General features: G+C 37.1%; 1 long non-coding RNA gene across 1 annotated transcript; it reads right to left on the reverse strand.

The window, feature by feature from the left end:
- Window positions 1–7,374: 7,374 nt before the first annotated feature.
- On the reverse strand, window positions 7,375–18,613 carry LOC128928216 (uncharacterized). The gene is made up of 3 exons (XR_008473026.2): window positions 18,380–18,613; window positions 17,123–17,213; window positions 7,375–8,258 (listed from the first exon to the last, which is right to left on the reverse strand). It is a non-coding gene; the product is annotated as an uncharacterized LOC128928216 (long non-coding RNA).
- Between the last annotated feature and the right edge of the window lie 632 nt (window positions 18,614–19,245).

Here is a 19,245-nt window from a genome sequence, read left to right on the forward strand (position 1 = left end):
CAGCCCTGGCAGGATTCATCACCTGCTAACTGAAGAACGCTTCAGTCCTGAATAACCAGCAGTGATACCCAGATACTACATCAATGGCCTTGGGTGAGATTCTGAGACTTGCTAGTTACAGGTGAGACTTGGCACATTTTCAGCTATGGAGGCTATGGGGTGAGACTCCTTCTGCTTGAAAAAAGCAGAGGGAAAAGTAAAGGGGACTTTGTGTCATGCATCTTAGGCAGCAGCTTAGCCACAGGGTAGTAGAGCACCAAGCAGGCTCTTGAGGTCCCTGATTCCATGACTTGATTCTTGGATGGCATTTCTTGACCTGCCCTAGGCTAGAAGGCAGCCCTGAATGGAGAGATTCAGGCCTGGTAGTATTCACCACAAGCTGACTGAGAGCCCTTGGACCTTAAGGGAACATGGGTGGTAGTCTGACAGCATTCCTCATGAGCATGAGGTGGCAATGGCCACGGGATAAGCCTTCTCTGCCTTTGGAAAGTGGAGGAAAGAGTGGGAAAGACTGCATCTTCTGATTTGAGTGCTAGTTCAGCTAGAGTACAATAGAACACCAGGTGAACTTATAAGGTTTTTGACTCTAGTCCTTGGCTCCCAGATAGCACCTCTGGACCCACCTGGGCCTGGGGAAACTTGCTGTCCTGAACAGAACATCATAGGCATGGCTGGCTTTGCCATCTTCTGATTGTAGAGCCCCAGGGCTTTGAGCAAACATAGGTAGTAGCCAAGGTGGTTACAGGATGCCTTGAGTGAGACCCAGTGCTGTGCTTGCTTCAGGTCTGACCCATTGCAGTCCTAGGGGTGGTGGCCACAGGGCTACTTCCCCAGCTCCATGTGGTTCAGAGCAGAGAAAGATGCTCTGTTTGGAAGAAAGTAAGGGAAGAGGACAATTCTCTCTGCCTGGTAATCTACAGAATTCTTCTGGATATTGTCCAAGAACATCAAGGTTGATATACCGCTACAAGTCTGCTAGAACCACAGTGCTACTGTGCTTGGAGTCCCCCTAAACAACTTAGATCTCAATACCAAAGTCCTTTTGAATATCTTTAAGGTATTCTCAAGAAGGATGAGTAAAAACAAGCCCAGATTGGGAAATCTATAGTAAATGCCTAACTCTTCAGTACCCAGATGCAGATGAACATCTACAAGAATCAAGATGATAAAGGAAAACATGACCTCACCAAATGAACTAAATAAGGTACCAGTGACCAATCCTGGATAAGCAAAGATATGCGGCCTTTCAGAAAAACAACTCAAAATACCTGTGTTGAGGAAACTCAAAAAAAATCAAGATAACACAATGAAGAAATTCAGAATTCTAACAGATAAATTTAACAAAAGGGTTAAAATAATTTTTAAAATCAAGCAGAAATTCTGAAGTTGAAAAATGCAACTGGCATATGGAAAATGCACTAGTCTTTTAGTCACAGAATTGATCAAGCAGAAGAAAGAATTAGTAAGCCTGAAGACAAGCTATTTGAAAATAGTCACATCCTCTCCAGCATCTGTTGTCTCCAGATTTTTTAATGATTGCCATTCTAACTGGCATGAGATGGTATCTCAATGTGGTTTTGATTTGCATCTCTCTGATGACCAGTGATGATGAGCATTTTTTCATATGATTGTTGGTCTCATATATGTCTTCTTTCGTAAAGTGTCTGTTCATATCCTTTGCCCAGTTTTGAATGGGCTTGTTTGTTTTTTTCCTGTAAATCTGTTTGAGTTCTTTGTAAATTCTGGATATCAGCCCTTTGTCAGATGGGTAAACTGCAAAAATTTTTTCCCATTCTGTTGGTTGCCGATCCACTCTAGTGACTGTTTCTTTTGCCGTGCAGAAGCTGTGGAGTTTCATAAAAGGAACACTTTTGCACTGTTGGTGGGAGTGTAAATTAGTTCAACCATTGTGGAAGACAGTGTGGCGATTCCTCAAGGCCTTAGAAATAGAAATTCCATTTGACCCATTACTGGGTATATATCCCAATGACTATAAATCGTTCTACTATAAGGACACATGTACATGGATGTTCATTGCAGCACTGTTTACAATAGCAAAGACCTGGAATCAACCCAAATGCCCATTGATAATAGACTGGATTGGAAAAATGTGGCACATATACACCATGGAATATTATGCAGCAATCAGAAATGATGAGTTTGTGTCGTTTGTAGGGACATGGATGAATCTGGAGAACATCATCCTCAGCAAACTGACACAAGAACAGAAAATGAAACACCGCATATTCTCACTCATAGGCGGGTGATGAAAAATGAGAACACATGGACACAGGGAGGGGAGTACTAAACACTGGGGTCTATTGGGGGGAAAAGGGGAGGGCTAGTGGGAGGGGGAGGTGGGGAGGGATAACCTGGGGAGAAATGCCAAATGTGGGTGAAGGGGAAAAAGGAAGCAAAACACACTGCCATGTGTGTACCTACGCAGCTGTCTTGCATGCTCTGCTCATGTACCCCAAAACCTAAAATGCAATAAAAAAAAATTAAAATAAAAAAAAAGAAAATAGTCAGAAAAGACAGAAGAAAAAATAACAGTGAAGCACAGGATTCAGAAAATAGCCTCAAAAGGGCAAATCTAAGAGTTATTGGGCATAAAGAAGAGGTAGAGAAAGAGATAAGGATAGAAAATTTACTCAAAAGTATAATAACAGAGAACTTCCCAAACCTAAAGAAATATATCAATATCCAAGTACAAGAAAGCTATAGAACACAGAGCAGATTTAACCCAAAAAGGCTACCTCAAGGCATTTAATAATCAAACTTCCAAAGGTCAAGGATAAAGAAAGGATCCTAAAAGCAGCAAGAGAAAAGAAGCCTATAACCTACAATGGAGCTCCAATACATCTCACAGAAGACCTCTCAAAGGAAATCTTATGAGCCAGGAGAGAGTGACATAATATATTTAAAGTCCTGAGGGAAAAAGATCTATTACTCTAGAATAATATATCCAGTGAAAACATTCTTCAAACATGAAGGAGAAACAAAGACTTTCTCAGACAAACAAAAGCTGAGAGATTTCATCAACACCAGACAAGTCCTACAAGAAATGCTAAAGGGAGTACTTCAATCAGAAAGAAAAGAATGTTAATGAATGAGAAGAAATCATGTGAAGGTACAAAATGCACTGGTAATAGTAAGTACACAAGAAAACCATAGAATATTACAACACTGTAATTGTGGTGTATAAACTACTCTCCTTAAGTAGAAAGACAAAATGATGAACCAATCAAAAATAATGACTACAACAAATTTTTAAGATATAGACAGTACAATAAGGTATAAATAGAAACCACAAGTTAAAAAGTGAGGGACAAAGTTAAGGCATAGAGTGTTTATTACACGTTTCTTTTTGCTTGTTTGCTTTTTTGTTTATGAAAAATGTTAAGTTGTTAACAGCTTAAAATAATAGGTTATGCAAGATCATGTCCTTCGCAGGGACATGGATGAAGCTGGAGGCCATTATTCTTAGCAAACTAACACAGGAACAGAAAACCAAATACCACATGGTCTCACTTATAAGTGGAAGCTAAATAATGAGAACACATGGACATATAGAGTAGAACACACATACACACTGGGGTCTATTAGAAGGTGGAGGGTGGGATGAAGGAGAAGAACAGGAAAAATAACTAATGGATACTAGGATTAATACCTGGATAATGAAATAACCTGTACAATGAACCTCCATGACACAGGTTTACCTATGTAACAAACCTGTATATGTACCCCTGAACTTAAAAATTTGAAAAAGTGCTATCAAATAGTTGGTGCAAGCCTCATGGAAACCTCAAACTGAAAAACATATAATGTATACAAAAAAAAATAAAAAGCAAGAAACTAAATCACCAGAGAAAATCATCTTCATTAAAAGGAAGACAGGAGGGAAAGAAAGAAGGAAGGGAAAACCAGAAAACAAATAACAAATTGGCAAGAGTAAGTCCTTACTTATTATCAATAATATTGAACATAAATGGAATGAACTCTCCAATCAAGTACATAGACTGGCGGAATAAACACTGGGGACTATTGCCGGGGAAAGGTGAGGGCCAGCGGGAGGGGGACCTGGAGGGATAGCCTGGGGAGAAATGCCAAATATGGGTGAAGGGGAGAAAGGAAGCAAAACACACTGCCATGTGTGTACCTATGCAACTGTCTTGCATGTTCTGCACATGTACCCCAAAACCTAAAATGCAATAAAAAATTAAAAATAAATAAATAAATAAATAGGGAATCGTTAAAAAAACAAGACTCATTGATCTGTAAGTAACATCAGACTTAATCTGCCCTACAGACCAAAAAGATCCAATAGATATTTACAGAACATTTCATCCAACAGCCATAGAATACACATTCTTTTCCTCAGCATATGGATCATTCTCAAGGATAGACCATGCTGGATCATAAAACAAGTCTTAAAACATTCAAAAAATTGAAATAATAACAAGCATCTTTTCTGACCACAATGGAATAAAACTAAAAATCAATAACAAGAGAATTTTGGGAACTTTACAAATACATGGAAACTGAACAATACATTCCTGAATGACCAATGAGCAATGAAGAATATAGAAGGAAATTGAAAAATATATTGAAACATGATAATGGAAACACAACATACCAGAACCTTTGGGTTACAGTGAAAGCAGTACTAACAGAGAACTTTATAGCTATAAATGTTACATCAGAAAAGAAGAATTCCTAAAGCTACATCATAAAGAAGTAGAAAAGCAGGGGCAAATGAAATGCAAAAATAGAAAAAGAAAAGAAATAATAAAAGATTAGAGCAAAAATAAATGAAACTCAAATGAAGAAAATAATACAAAATATAAATGAAACAACGTTGATTTTTAAAAAGTTAAAAATAGATAAACTTTTCACTAGACTAAGAAAAAAAGAAAAAATCAAATAAAGTCAGAGATAAAAAAGAAGACATTACAACTGATAATGCAAAAATTCAAAGACTCATTAGTGGCTACTATAAAGGAATTATATGCCAATGTATTGGAAAATCTAGGCAAAATAGACCAATTCCTAGATGCATACAATCGACCAACATTGAACCGTGAAGAAATCCAAAACTTGAAGAGTCCAATTACAAGTAATAAGATCAAAACTGTCATAAAAAGTATCCCAGTAAAGAAAAGCCTGGAACCCAAAAGACTTCACTGCTAAATTTCAACAGACATTTAAAAAAGAATTAATACTAATTCTATTCAAACTATTTCAAAAAATAAAGGAAGGGAGAATTCTTCCAAACTCATTCTGCAAGGCCAAGGCCAATATTACCCTGATAACAACACTTAAGACACTTTAAATTTACACAAACACACACACACACACGAAAACCACAGACCAATAACCCTGATAAATATAAATGCAAAAATCCTCAACAAAATATTAGCAAACTGAATTCAACAAAACATTTAAAAGATTGTTTATTATGACCAAGTGGGATTTATTTCTGGGATGCAAGGATGGTTCAACACATGCAAATCAATCAGTGTGATACTTCATACCAGCAGAATGAATGATAAAAACATAAACTCAATATAATAAAAGACATATAAGACAGTTCCACAACTAGTACCATACCGAATGGGGAAAAAGTGAAAGCCTTTCCTCGGAGATCTGGAGCACAACAAGGATGCCCACTTTCACCACTGTTATTCAGCATAATACTGGAAGTCCTAGCTAGACCAATCAACAAGAGAAAGATATAAATGGCATCCAAATTGGAAATAAAGAAGTCAGATTATCTTTGTTTGCAGATGATTTGATCTTATATTTGGAAAAACCTAAAGACTCTACCAAAAAAAAAAAAAAAAACTATTAGAACTGATAAACAAATTCAGTAAAGTCATAAAATAAAAAAATCAACATAAATCGTAGTATTTCTATACGGTAACAGTGACCAAACTGAAAAAGCAATTTAAAAAGTAGTCCCACTTACAATAGCCACAAATAACATTAAATACCTAGGAGTTAACTAATCAAAGAAATGAAAGATCTCTATAAGGAAAACTATAAAACACTGATGAAAGAAATTGAATAAGACAATTAAAAAATGAAAAGATATTTTATGCACTTGAATTGGAAGAATCAATATTGTCAAAATGTCCATAAAGCAATGTACAGATTTAATGCAATCCCTATCAAAATACCATGACATTTTCACAGAAATAGAAAAAAAATTCTAAAATTTATATGAAACCAGAAAATATCCAGAATAGGCAAAACTATCCTAAGAAAAAAAAAACTGGAGGAATCACATTTCCTGACTTCAAATTATATTACAGAGTTACAGTAACCAAAATAGCATGGTACTGGCATAACAACAGACACATAGACTGATGGAACAGAATAGAGAATCCAGAAATGAATCCACACATCTACAGTGAACTCATTTTCAAAAAGGTGCCAAGAATACACACTGGGGAAAAGACAGTCTGTTCAATAAATAGTGCTGGGAAAACCAGATCTATATACAGATGAATGAAACTAGACCCCTATTTCTCACCATGTAAAAAAATAAACCAAAATGAATTAAAGACTTAAAGATTTTTCTTCAATAAATGGTGCTGGGAAAACCGGGTCTGTATACAGATGAATGAAACTAGACCCCTATTTGTCACCATGTAGAAAAATAAATCAAAATGAATTAAAGACTTAAAGATTTCAAACTATAAAACTACTACAAGAAAACACTGCAGAAAATCTCCAGGACAGTTTGTTTGGGCAAAGATTTCTTGCATAATACCCACAAGCACAGGCAACCAAAGTGAAAACATATCAAGTGTTCAAGTGACAAGTGAAATCACATCAAGTTTAAAAACTCCTGCACAGTAAAGGAAACAATCAACAAAGTGAAGAGCTAACCCACAGAATGAGAGAAAATATTTGTAAACTGCCCATCTGCAAGGGATTGATAACCAGAATACATAAGGAACTCAAACAACTCTATAGGAAAAAATCTAATAATCCAATTTAAAAATGGGCAAAATATTTAAATATACATTTTTTAAAAAAGACATTAAAAACAGACATATGAAAAGGTGCTCAGCATCCCTGATCATCAGAGAAATGCAAATCAAAACCACAATGAGATATGATCTCATGCCAGTTAAAATGGCTTATATCCACACGACAGACAATATAAAATGCTGGCAAAAAGGTGGAGAATGTGGAACGTTCTTAAACTGTTGATGGGAATGTAAATTGTGCAACTACTATGAAGAACAGTTTGGAGGTTCCTCAAAAAAGTAAAAATTGAGCTACCATAAAATCCAGCTATCTCACTGCTGGGTATATAGCCAAAAGAAAAGAAAGCAACACATGGAGGAGATATCTGCACTCCCATGTTTGTTGCAGTAGTATACACAATGACCAAGATTTGGAAGCAACCTAAATGTACAACCTAAATCAACAGATGAATGGATAAAGAAAATGTGATATTTAAACATGATGGCCTACTACTCAGCCATAAAAAAGAATGAGATTCAGTCATTTGCAAAATATGGATGGAACTGGAGGTCATTATGTTAAGTGAAATAATTCAGGCACAGAAAGACACATTGCAAGTTCTCACTTATTTGTGGGATCTAAAAATCAAAACAATTGAATCCATGGAGTTAGAGAGTAAAAGGATGGTTACCAGAAGAAGGGAAGGAGAGTAGGGGAGTCAAGTGGAGGTGGGAATAGTTAATGGGTACAAAATATAATTAGAATGAATGAATAAGGGCTAATATTTGATAGCACAACAGGGTGACTATAGTCAATAATTTAATTGAATATTTTGAAATAACTGAAAGAGTATAATTGGATTGTCTGTAACACAAAGGATAAATGCTTAAAGGGAGGGATACCCCATCTTCTACAATGTGATTATTTCAGACTGCAAGCCTGTATCAAATAATCTCATGTACCCCATAAATATATACACCTATGAACCCAGAAAAATGGAAAATTTTTAAAATTACCAAGAAAGTCACAGAAAGAGAACCATATTTACTATTTATTAAGTGGAAGTGGATCATCATGAAAGTTTTCATTTTCATCATCTTCACATTGAGTAGGCTGAAAAGGGGGAAGAAAAGGAGGGGTTGACTTGATGTCTGGGGTGGCAGAGGTGAAAGTCCACATATAACTGGAATCTTGCATTTTAAACCAGTGTTGTTCAAGTGTCAATTGTATGCAAAGGTGGTAGAATCCTATGCATTGACACAGAAATATCTCCAAGAACACTGTTAAGGAAAAGAACAAATTGCAGAACAAAATGAATAGTATTTTTCTCATTTCTAAAAGCTGAAACCCATATACACATTTACACACACATATGGTATGTAACTATATAATATTGCAAATATACCTAATAAAATTTAAAGTAAGGGATCTAGAAGGATGAACATTAAATTACTGAGACTAGTTACTGTAAATTAATTTATGCTCCTGTTTGGGTCTCACAAGTCTAGTGCTTGGAGTAGAATTTGCCTGAATTCGTTATCTGTAAAGGAGGTCTATTTTCACATAGTATTGGCCATTATCACAGTGAACTTTGATTTCTATTTTGTAACATTTTATATTGTCTGAATTTTTAATAAAAATACATTCATTTGTTATTTATACAATTTCAAGATATTTAGAGAATCAAATGCAAAGAAAACAAAATACAAAAATATTGCAACAAACAAGATGTATACTGTGGGTGTTGAATAATGGTCCCTAAAGATAGTTCCTTACCTGTAAAAGTTACCTAATTTGGGAAAAGAGTCTTTGCAAATGTGATTAAATTAAGGATTTTGAGACGTGGAGAAAATCCTGCATTATGCAGGTGGGCCCTAAATGCAACCAGATGTATCCTTTTGAGAGGGAGGCAGAGGGAGGTTTGACACACACACACACACACACACACACACACACACACACACACACACAGGAGAAGTATAGAGCAAAAAGAGATTTGAAGATGTTGGCTTTGAATATTGGAGTGACGTGACCCCTCCCCACCAAGCCAAGGAATGCTGGCAGCTACCAGAAGCTGGAAAAGGCAAGAAATAAATTCTCCCCTACAGCCTCTGAGAGAGTACGGCACTGCTGACAGCTTGATTTAAGCTCAGGGATACTAATTTCAGAATTCCAGCTTCCAAAACTATGAGATAATAAATTTTACTTGTTTTAATCTGCCCTATTTGTGATGATTGGTTATTGCACCACAGGAAACTAGAAATTTTAGAAATTTAGAAAATTATGCAGAAAAACATAAAAATCACTTGTAAACTCACTTGTAAACAGAAATAACTGTTATGATTTTTGGTGTGTTTCAAATATTTTGGTTTTTTTTTTTTTTTTTTTTTTTTTTTTGAGACGGAGTTTCGCTCTTGTTACCCAGGCTGGAGTGCAATGGCGCAATCTCGGCTCACCGCAACCTCCGCCCCCTGGGTTCAGGCAATTCTCCTGCCTCAGCCTCCTGAGTAGCTGGGATTACAGGCACGCGCCACCGTGCCCAGCTAACTTTTTGTAATTTTTTTAGTAGAGACGGGGTTTCACCATGTTGACCAGGATGGTCTCGATCTGTTGACCTCGTGATCCACCCGCCTCGGCCTCCCAAAGTGCTGGGATTACAGGCTTGAGCCACCGCGCCCGGCCAATATTTTGGTTTTTAAATCTGAGTATATGCATGATCACTTTTGCAAATTTTCAACTTTATTGAAGAATAATTGATGTACAACAAACTGCACATACATTTAAACTAGACAATTTAGTAAGTTTTGACATGTGCACACACCTTTGAAACAACCACTACGATAAATATACAAACATTTCCATCATCTCCAAAACATCCCTGTGTGGCCCATCTCTTCCTAGACCTCCATGCTTTGCTTTCTGACACTATAGATTAGATTGCATTTCCTAGAATTCTATGTTTTTTTTTCTTTTTATCTGTCTTATTTCACTTGTATAATGATTTTGGATTCATACATGTTGTTGCATATACCAAACACATTTCATTCTATTTTATTGCTAAGAAGTAGTCTACAATATGGATGTACCACAATTTGTTAATCCATTCTCCTGTCGATGGACATTTGGGATTCCAGGTTTTGATTATTACAGGTAAAGTTATATGCATATGTGTATAAGTTTTAATGAGGACAAAGACTTTCATTTCACTTCAGGTAAATACCTAGGAGTAGAATGTTTGGATCATATGGTGAATGAGTATCTAACATTTTAAGAAATGTCAAATGAATTTACAGAGCACATATACCATTTTACATTTCTACAAACAGTTCCAGTTGATAAATATTTGTATGGTCAAACTTCTTAATGATATTTATTCTAGCATATGTTAACTGATACCTTATTGTGGCTTTAATTTGAATCTCTCTAGCAACTAATGATGTGGAATATTTTTAATGTGCTTACTGGCCATGTTTATATCTTTTATAAAATATCTGTTTAACATGCTACCCATTTATAATTGAGGTGTTTATCTTGTTATTCAGTTGAAGAGTCTTTTATATTCTTTGGATAGAAGTTATTTGATATATATGCTACAAATATTTCCTCTCACTCTGTGGCTTGCTGTTTGTTTTTCTTGTTTTAAATATTTTATTGCATTTTAGGTTCTGGGGTACATGTGCAGAACATGCAGGATTGTTGCATAGGTACATACATGGCAGTGTGGTTTACTGCCTACATCCTCATCACCTATATCTGGCATTTCTCCCCATATTATCCCTCCCCAACTCCCTACCCCACACTGTGCCTCCCCTAGTCTCCCTCAATAGACCCCAGTGTGTGATGCTCCCCTCCCTATGTCCATGTGTTCTTACTGTTCAACACCCACCTATGAGTGAGAACATGCGGTATTTCATTTTCTGTTCTTGTGTCAGTTTGCTGAGAATGATGGTTTCCAGGTTCATCCATGTCCCTACAAAGGACACAAACTCATCATTTTTTATGACTGCATAGTATTACATGGTGTACATGTGCCACATTTTCCTTGTCCAGTCTATCATCGATGGGCATTTGGGCTGGTTCCAGGTCTTTGCTATTGTAAGCAGAGCCACAACGAACATACATGTGCGTGTGTCTTCATAATCCTTTGGATATATACCCAGTAATGGGATTGCTGGGTCAAATAGAATTTATATTTCTAGGTCCTCGAGGAATTGCCACATTGTCTTCCACAATGGTTGAACTAACTTACACTCCTACCAACAGGGTAAAAGTGTTCCTATTTCTCCACATCCTCCCCAGCATCTGTTGTCTCCAGATTTTTTAATGATCACCATTCTAACTCACGTGAGATGATATCTCAATGTGGTTTTTATTTGTATTTCTCTAATGACCAGTGATGATGAGCATTTTTTCATATGTTTTTTGGCCTCATATATGTCTTCTTTTGAAAAGTGGCTGTTCATATCCTTTGCCCATTTTTGAATGGGTTTGTTTTTTTTCTTGTAAATCTGTTTTAGTTCTTTGTAGATTCTGGATCTTAGCCCTTTGCCAGATGGGTAGATTACAAAAATTTTTCCCCATTCTGTTGGTTGCTAGTTCACTCTAATGATTGTTTATTTTGCTGTATGGTAGCTCTGGAGTTTAATTGGGTCCCATTTGTCTATTTTGGCTTTTGTTGCCAACGCATTTGGTGTTTAAGTCATGAAGTCCTTGCCTATGCCTATGTCCTGAATGGTTTTGCCTAGGTTTTTTTCTAGAGTTTTTATGGTGTTAGGTCTTATGTTTGTCTTTAAATCATATGGAGTTAATTTTAGTGTGAGGTGTCAGGAAAGGGTCCAGTTTCTGCTTTCTGCACATGGCTAGTCAGTTTTCCCAACACCATTTATTAAACAGAGATCAAGACCATCCTGGTCGAAATGGTGAAATCCCGTCTCTGCTAAAGATACAAAAAATTAGCTGGGCCTGGTGGCGTGTGCCTGTAATCCCAGCTACTCGTGAGGCTGAGGTAGGAGAATTGCCTGAAGCCAGGAGGCTGAGGTTGTGGTGAGCCGAGATCGCGCCATTGCACTGCAGCCTGAGTAACAAGAGCAAAACTCCATCTCAAAAAAACAAATAAACAAAAAAAAAACCCAGGGACTCCTTTCCCCATTGCTTGTTTTTCTCAGGTTTGTCAAAGATCAGATGGTTGTAGATGTGTGGTGTTGCCTCTGAGGCCTCTGTTCTGTTCCATTAGTCTATATTTCTGTTTTGGTACCAGTACCATGCTATTTTGATTACTGTAGCCTTGTAGTATAGTTTGAATTTAGGTAGTGTGATGCCTCTAGCTTTGTTCTTCTTGCTTAGAATTGACTTGGCTATGAGGGCTCTCTTTTGGTTCCATATGTAGTTTAAAGTGTTTTTTTCCAGTTCTGTGAAGAGGGTCATAGGTAGTTTGATGGGGATAGCATTGAATCTATAAATTATTTGGGGCAGTATGGCCATTTTCACAATATTGATTCTTCCTAACCAGGAGTATGGAATGTTTTTTCCATCTGTTTGTGTCCTCTCTTATTTCCTTGAGCAGTGGTTTGTAGTCTTCCTTGAAGAGGTCCTTTACATGCTTTGTTAGTTGTATTTCTAGGTATTTTATTCTCTTTGTAGCAATTGTGAATGGTTTGTTCTTGATTTGGCTCTCTTTATTGGTGTATAGGAATGCTTGTGATTTCTGCACATTGATTTTGTATCCTGAGACATTGCTGAAGTTGCTTATCAGTTTCAGGAGATTTTGGGCTGAGACAATGGGGTCTTGTAAATACACAATCATGTTGTCTGCAAATAGAGACAATTTGACTTCCATCTTTCCTAATCGAATACACTTTATTTCTTTTTCTTGCCTGATTGCTCTAGCTAGAACTTCCAATACTAAATTGAATAGGAGTGGTAAGAGAGGGCATCCTTGTCTAGTGCCAGATTTCAAAGGGAATGCTTCCAGTTTTTGCCCATTCTGCATGATATTGGCTGTGGGTTTGTCAAAATTGCATTTATTATTTTGAGATATGTTCTGTCTATAGCTAGTTCATGAGAGTTTTTAGTATAAAGGTCTGTAGAATTTTGTTGAAGGCCTTCTCTGCATCTATTGAGAAAATTACGTGGTTTTGGTCTTTGGTTTCTGTTTATGTGATGGATTACGTTTATAGACTTGTGTATGTTGAACCAGCCTTGTATCCCCAGTGTGAAGCCTAGTTGGTCATGATGGATAAGCTTTTGATATGCTATTGCAATAGGTTTGCCAGTATTTTATTAAAGATTTTTGCATCTATGTTCATCATGGATATTGGCCTGAAGTTTTGTTTGTTTGTTTTTTGTCGAGTCTCTGCCAGGTTTTGGTATCAGGATGATGTTGGTTTCATAAAATAATTTGGGAAGGACTCCGTCTTTTTGGATTGTTTGGTATAGTTTCAGAAGGAGTGGTCACAGATCCTCTTTGTATGTCAGGTAGAATTTGTCTGTGAACCCATCTGCGCCTGGGCATTTTTTGGTTGGTAGGCTCTTAATTGCTGCCTCAATATCAGCCCTTGTTATTGGTCCTATTCAGGGTTTTGACCTCTTCCTGGCTTAGGCTTGGGAGGGTTCAAGTGTCCAGGAGTTTATCCATTTCTTCCAGGTTTACTGTTTTATGTGTATAGAGTTGTTTGTAGTAATATCTGATGGTGGTTTGTATTTCTGTGGAATCTGTGGTGATATTCCTTTTATCATTTTTTATTGCATCTATTTGATTTTTTTCTCTCTCTTTTTTTTTATTAATTTGGCTATTGGTCTGTGTATTTTGTTGATCTTTTCAAAAAACCAGCTCCTGGATTTATTGATTTTTTTGAAGGGTTTCTTGTATCTCTATCTCCTTCAGTTATGCTCTGATTTTAGTTATTTCTTGTCTTCTGCTAGCTTTTGAGATTTTTTGATCTTGCTCCTCTTGCTCTTTCAATTTTGATGCTAGGGTGTTGATTTTAGATCTTTCATTGCTTCTCATGTGTGCATTTATTGCTATAAATTTTCCTCTAGATACTGCTTTAAATATGTCCCAGAAATTTTGGTATTTTGTGTCTTTCTTCTCATTGGTTTCAAAGAACATCTTTATTTCTGCCTTCATTTCATTGTTTATTCAGTCAACATTCAAGAGCCAGTTGTTCAGTTTCCATGAAGCTGTGTGGTTCTGAATTAGTTTCTTAATCCTGAGTTCTAATTTGATTGCACTGTGGTCTGATAGACTGTTATGATTTCTGTTCTTTTGCATTTGCTGAGGAGTGATTTCCTTCCAATTATGTGGTCAATTTTTGAGTAGGTGTGATGTGCTGAGAAGAATGTATTTCTGTGGATTTGAGGTGGAGATTTCTGTAGATGTCTATTAGATCCACTTGGTCTAGATCTGAGTTCAAGTCCTGGACACCCTTGTTGATTTTCTGTCCCATTGATCTGTCTAATATTGACAGTGGAGTGTTACAGTCTCCCTCTATTTTTATGTGGGAGTCTAAGTCTCTTTGTAGGTCATTAAGAACTTGCTTTATGTATCTGGGCCCTCCTATATTGGGTGCATATACATTTAGGATCATTAGCTCTTCTTGTTGCATTGATCCTTTTACCATTATGTAATGCCCTTCTTTGTCTCTTTTGATCTTTGCTGACTTAAAGTCTATTTTATCAGAGACTAAGATTGCAATTCCTGTTTTTTTTTTTTTTCTCTCTTTTGCTTGGTAAATCTTCCTCCATCCCTTTATTTTGAGCCTAGGTGTATCCTTGCCCATGAGATGGGTTTCCTGGATACAGCACACCAATGGGTTTTGACTTTTTACCCAATTTGTCAGTCTGTGTCTTTTGATTGGGGCATTTAGCTCATTTACATTTAAAGTTAATATTGTTATGTGTGAATTTGATCCTGCCATTTTGATGCTAGCTGGTTGTTTTGCCCATTATTGATGCAGTTTCTTCATTGTGTCAATGCTCTTTACCATTTGGTACGTCTTTGGAGTGGCTGGTACTGGTTCTTCCTTTCCTTGTTTAGTGCTTCTTTCAGGAGCTCTTGTAAGGCAGGCCTGGTGGTGATGAAATATCTGAGCAATTGCTTGTTTGTAAAGGTTTTTATTTCCTTCACTTATAAAGCTTAGTTTGGCTGGATATGAAATTCTAGGTTGAAAGTTCTTTTCTTTAAGGATGTTGAATATTGGCCCCACTCTCTTCTGGCTTGTAGGATTTCTGCAGAGAAACCTACTGTGAGCCTGATGGGCTTCCCTTTGTTGGTAACCTGACCTTTCTCTCTGCCTGCCTTTAGCATTTTTTCCTTCATTTCAACCCTGTTGAATCTGATGATTATGTGCCTTGGGCTTGCTCTTTTTGAGGAATTTCTTTGTGGCATTCTCTGTATTTCCTGGACTTGAATATTGGCCTGCCTTGCTAGGTTGGGGAAGTTCTCCTGGATAATATCCTGAAGAGTGTTTTTCAGCTTGGATTCATTCTCTCTGTCACATTCAGGTACACCTATCAAACGTAGATTAGGTCTTTTCACATAATCCCATATTTCTTGGAGGTTTTGTTCATTTCTTTTCACTCTTTTTTCTCTAATCTTGCCTTCTCATTTTATTTCATTGAGTTTGTCTTCAATCCCTGATATCTTTTTGCTTGGTCAATTCAATCCTTCAGTCCCTGATATTGAAACTTGTGCATGCTTTGTGAAGTTCTCATGTTGTGTTTTTCAGCTCCATCAATTCATTTATATTCCTCTATAAGCTGTGTATTCTCATTAGCATTTTGTCAAACTTTTTTCAAGGTTCTTAGTTTCTTTGCATTGGGTCAGAACACGTTCTTTTAGCTCAGAGATGTTTGTTATTTTCCAGTTTCTGAAGCCTGTTTCTGTCAATTCATCAGACTGATTCTCTATCCAGCCTTGCTCCCTTGCTGGTGAGGAGTTGTGATCCTTTGAAAGAGGAGAGGTGTTCTGGTTTTGGGTGTTTTCATCCTTTTTGTGCTGGTTTCTTCCCATTGTTGTGGATTTATCTACTTGTGGTCTTTGTAGTGGTGACTTTCGGATGGGGTCTCTGAGTTGATGTCATTTTTGTTGATGATGAAGTTATTTCTTTCTGTTTTTTAGTTTTCCTTCTAACAGGCCCCTCTGCTGTCGGACTGCTGGTGGTTCACTCCAGATCCTGCTTGCCTGGGGATCACCTGAAGCAGCTGCAGAACAGTAAGGGTTGCTACCAGTTTTTTCTTCTGTTATCTTTGTCCCAGAAAAATACCCACCAGATGTTAGCCTGAGCTCTCCTTTATGAGGTGTCTCTTTGGATATATGGAGGTCTGGGAGCTGTTTGAGGAGACTGTCCCTATAGGAGCTCAAGTGCTTAGCTGTGAGCTCTCTTGTTCTGTTCAGAGATGCTGGGCAGGTATGTTTAAGTCTGCTGCAGCAGAACTTGTAATTGCCTTTTTTTCCCAGGTGCTCTGTGCTGGGAAAGTGGGGCTTTATTTATATGTTCCTGATGTGCTGCTGCCGTTTTTCACAGATGCCCTACCCAGCGAGGAGGTAGCATAGTCACAGTCTGCCAGCAGAGGCATTGCTGAGCTGCTATGGACTCTGCCCAGTTGCTGTGTGAGCTTCCCTGTGGTTTTGTTTATAGAGGTATAGTTAGAACTGCATTGGTAATGGCAGTCTGCCTAAATAATGGTGGACCATCTCTGTAATGGCAGACTGCCTCAATAATGGAGGACTGTCTCAGTAATGGCAGATTGCCTCAGTAGTGGTGGACTGCCTCAGTAGTGGTGGACTACCTCAGTAATGGTGGATGTCCTTGCCCCCACAGAGCTGGACCTTCCTGGGTCTTACTGTGCCTGCCGTGAAATTCTCAATCCAGAGCATTTCAGATTGCTGGTCTTTGTGGGAGTGGGACCTGCCAAGCCTGATCACCTGTCTCCCCATTTTAGCCTCCTCCTTTTTTCAGTTGAATAGGTGACTCTGTCTCCCACACGTTCCAGGCACCAGTTGAAATGGCTGCCCAGATTTGTGTTAGCTTTTGTGTGGAGACCTGCTGCATCTCTGTGCTGGAGACTCATGGTGCTTTTCCACCCAGGGAATCTCCTGGTCTTTGGGCAGAAAAACTCATTTGGAAATGCAGTGATCACTCACCCTCTGTATTCTCGCTGGGAACTGCACACCAGAGCTGTTCCTATTCGGCCATCTTGGAACATCCACTTCTTTGTTTTCTTAACGGTGTCTTCTGAAAAGCAGAGGTTTTAAATTTTGATGAAGTTTAATTTATAAGTTTTTTTTCTATCATGTAAGCTTTTCATGTATGTGAAAATTTTCATTGATGCTGTAAAATTTTTTTCTGTTTTTATTTTGGAAGTTTTATTGTTTTAAGTATTACATTTAGGTCTATGATCCATTTTGAGACAATTTTGTGTATGATGTGAGGTAAGGGTTAATGCTGTGTTTCTATATGGAGATTCATTTGAAGCTTTCATATATGAAAACTTTGCCATCATTGATGCTGTAAAATTTTCTCCTATATTTTCTTACAGAAGTTTTATTAAGTATTACATTTAGGTCTATGATCCATTTTGAGATAATTTCGTGTATGATGTGAGGTAAGGGTTAATTGCTTTGACATCCTTGTTAAAAATGAATTTACCAAATGTATATTCCTCTGATATACCCACACACAAAAAGTAAACAATTTTATTTTAAAAATTCAATTTACCATATATATGTTGATCTATTCCTGAACTCTCTACTCTGTTCCAATGATATATATGTATATTTTTTGCCAATATTAATCTACCTTGGTTAATGAAGCTTTTAAATAAATCTTTAAATCAAGAAGGTAAGTCCTCCATCTTTGATATTTAGAAAAATTGTTTTGTTTTTCTAGGTCCTTCATATTTCCATATACATTTTAGAATCAGCTTATCCATTTCTACAAAAAAAAAAAAGCCTACTGGAATTTTGACTGGAATTGTGTTGTATCTGTAGATTAGTTTGGGAAGAATTGACAACTTAACAATATTACATTTTCTAATCTACAGACCACATTGCTTTTTAAACAATACTGGCTATATATGCAACTTGTTTCCCAAACTGGCTACTTTGTACAACCTGTATATAAAAATTGATGTATCCTTTTACTCATTTATTTACTCAATGAGTAAAGTTTAAAGTACCTATCTGGCTCCTTTCTAGGTTCTTGGGATACAGCATTAAACAAAGTGATAAATTCTTGCTCTCTTGGAATTTACAGAGTTACCTTAATAATCATAAACCCAGATTTTGTCAAATGCTTTTTCTGCATTTATTGAAATGATCATGTGATTTTTAATTTTAATTCTGTTTATGCAACCCTTTATGATTAAAACTCTCAGCAAAACTGGAATACAAGGTACATACCTCAATGTAATAAAAGCCATCTGTGACAAATCCACAGCCAACATTATACTCAATGGGGAAAAGTTGAAAGCATTCCCTCTGAGAACTGGACCAAGATAACCATGCCCACTCTCACCACTCCTCTTCAACATAGTACTGGAAGTCCTAACCAGAGCAGACAGACAAGAGAAAAAAAAAATGGTATCCAAATGGGTAAAGAGGAAATTGAACTGTCACTGTTAGCTGGTAATATGATTGTTTACCTAGAAAACCCCAAAGATTCCTCCAGAAAGCTCCTAGAACTGATAAAAGAATTTAGCAAAATTTCTGGATACAAGATTAATGTACATAGATCAGTAGCTCTTCTAAACACCATCAGCAAGCAAGTGAAGAATCAAACCAAGAACTCAACACCTTTTACAATAGCTGCAAAAAATAAAATACTTAGGAATATACCTAACCAAGGAGGTGAAAGACCTATACAAGGAAAACTACAAAACACTGTTAAAAGAAATCATAGATGACACAAACAAATGGAAACACATTCTATGCTCATAAATACGTAGAATGAATATTGTGAAAGTGGCCATACTGCCAAAAGTAATCTACAAATTTAATGCAATCCACATCAAAATACCACTGTCATTCTATTTTTTTAAATTGCATTTTAGGTTTTGGGGTACATGTGCAGAACATGCAAGATAGTTGCATAGGTACACATGTGGCAGTGGGTTTTGCTGTCTTCCTCCCCTTCACCCACATTTGGCATTTCTCCCCATGCTATCCCTCCCCAGCTCCCCCCACACCGCTGTCCCTCCCCTATTCCCCCCAATAGATTTCAGTGTGTAGTGCTCCCTTCCCTGTATCCATGTGTTCTCATTGTTCAT

The sequence above is a fragment of the Callithrix jacchus genome, chromosome 7 (assembly GCF_049354715.1).
Source record: "Callithrix jacchus isolate 240 chromosome 7, calJac240_pri, whole genome shotgun sequence".
In the NCBI taxonomy this organism is placed as follows: domain Eukaryota; kingdom Metazoa; phylum Chordata; class Mammalia; order Primates; family Cebidae; genus Callithrix; species Callithrix jacchus.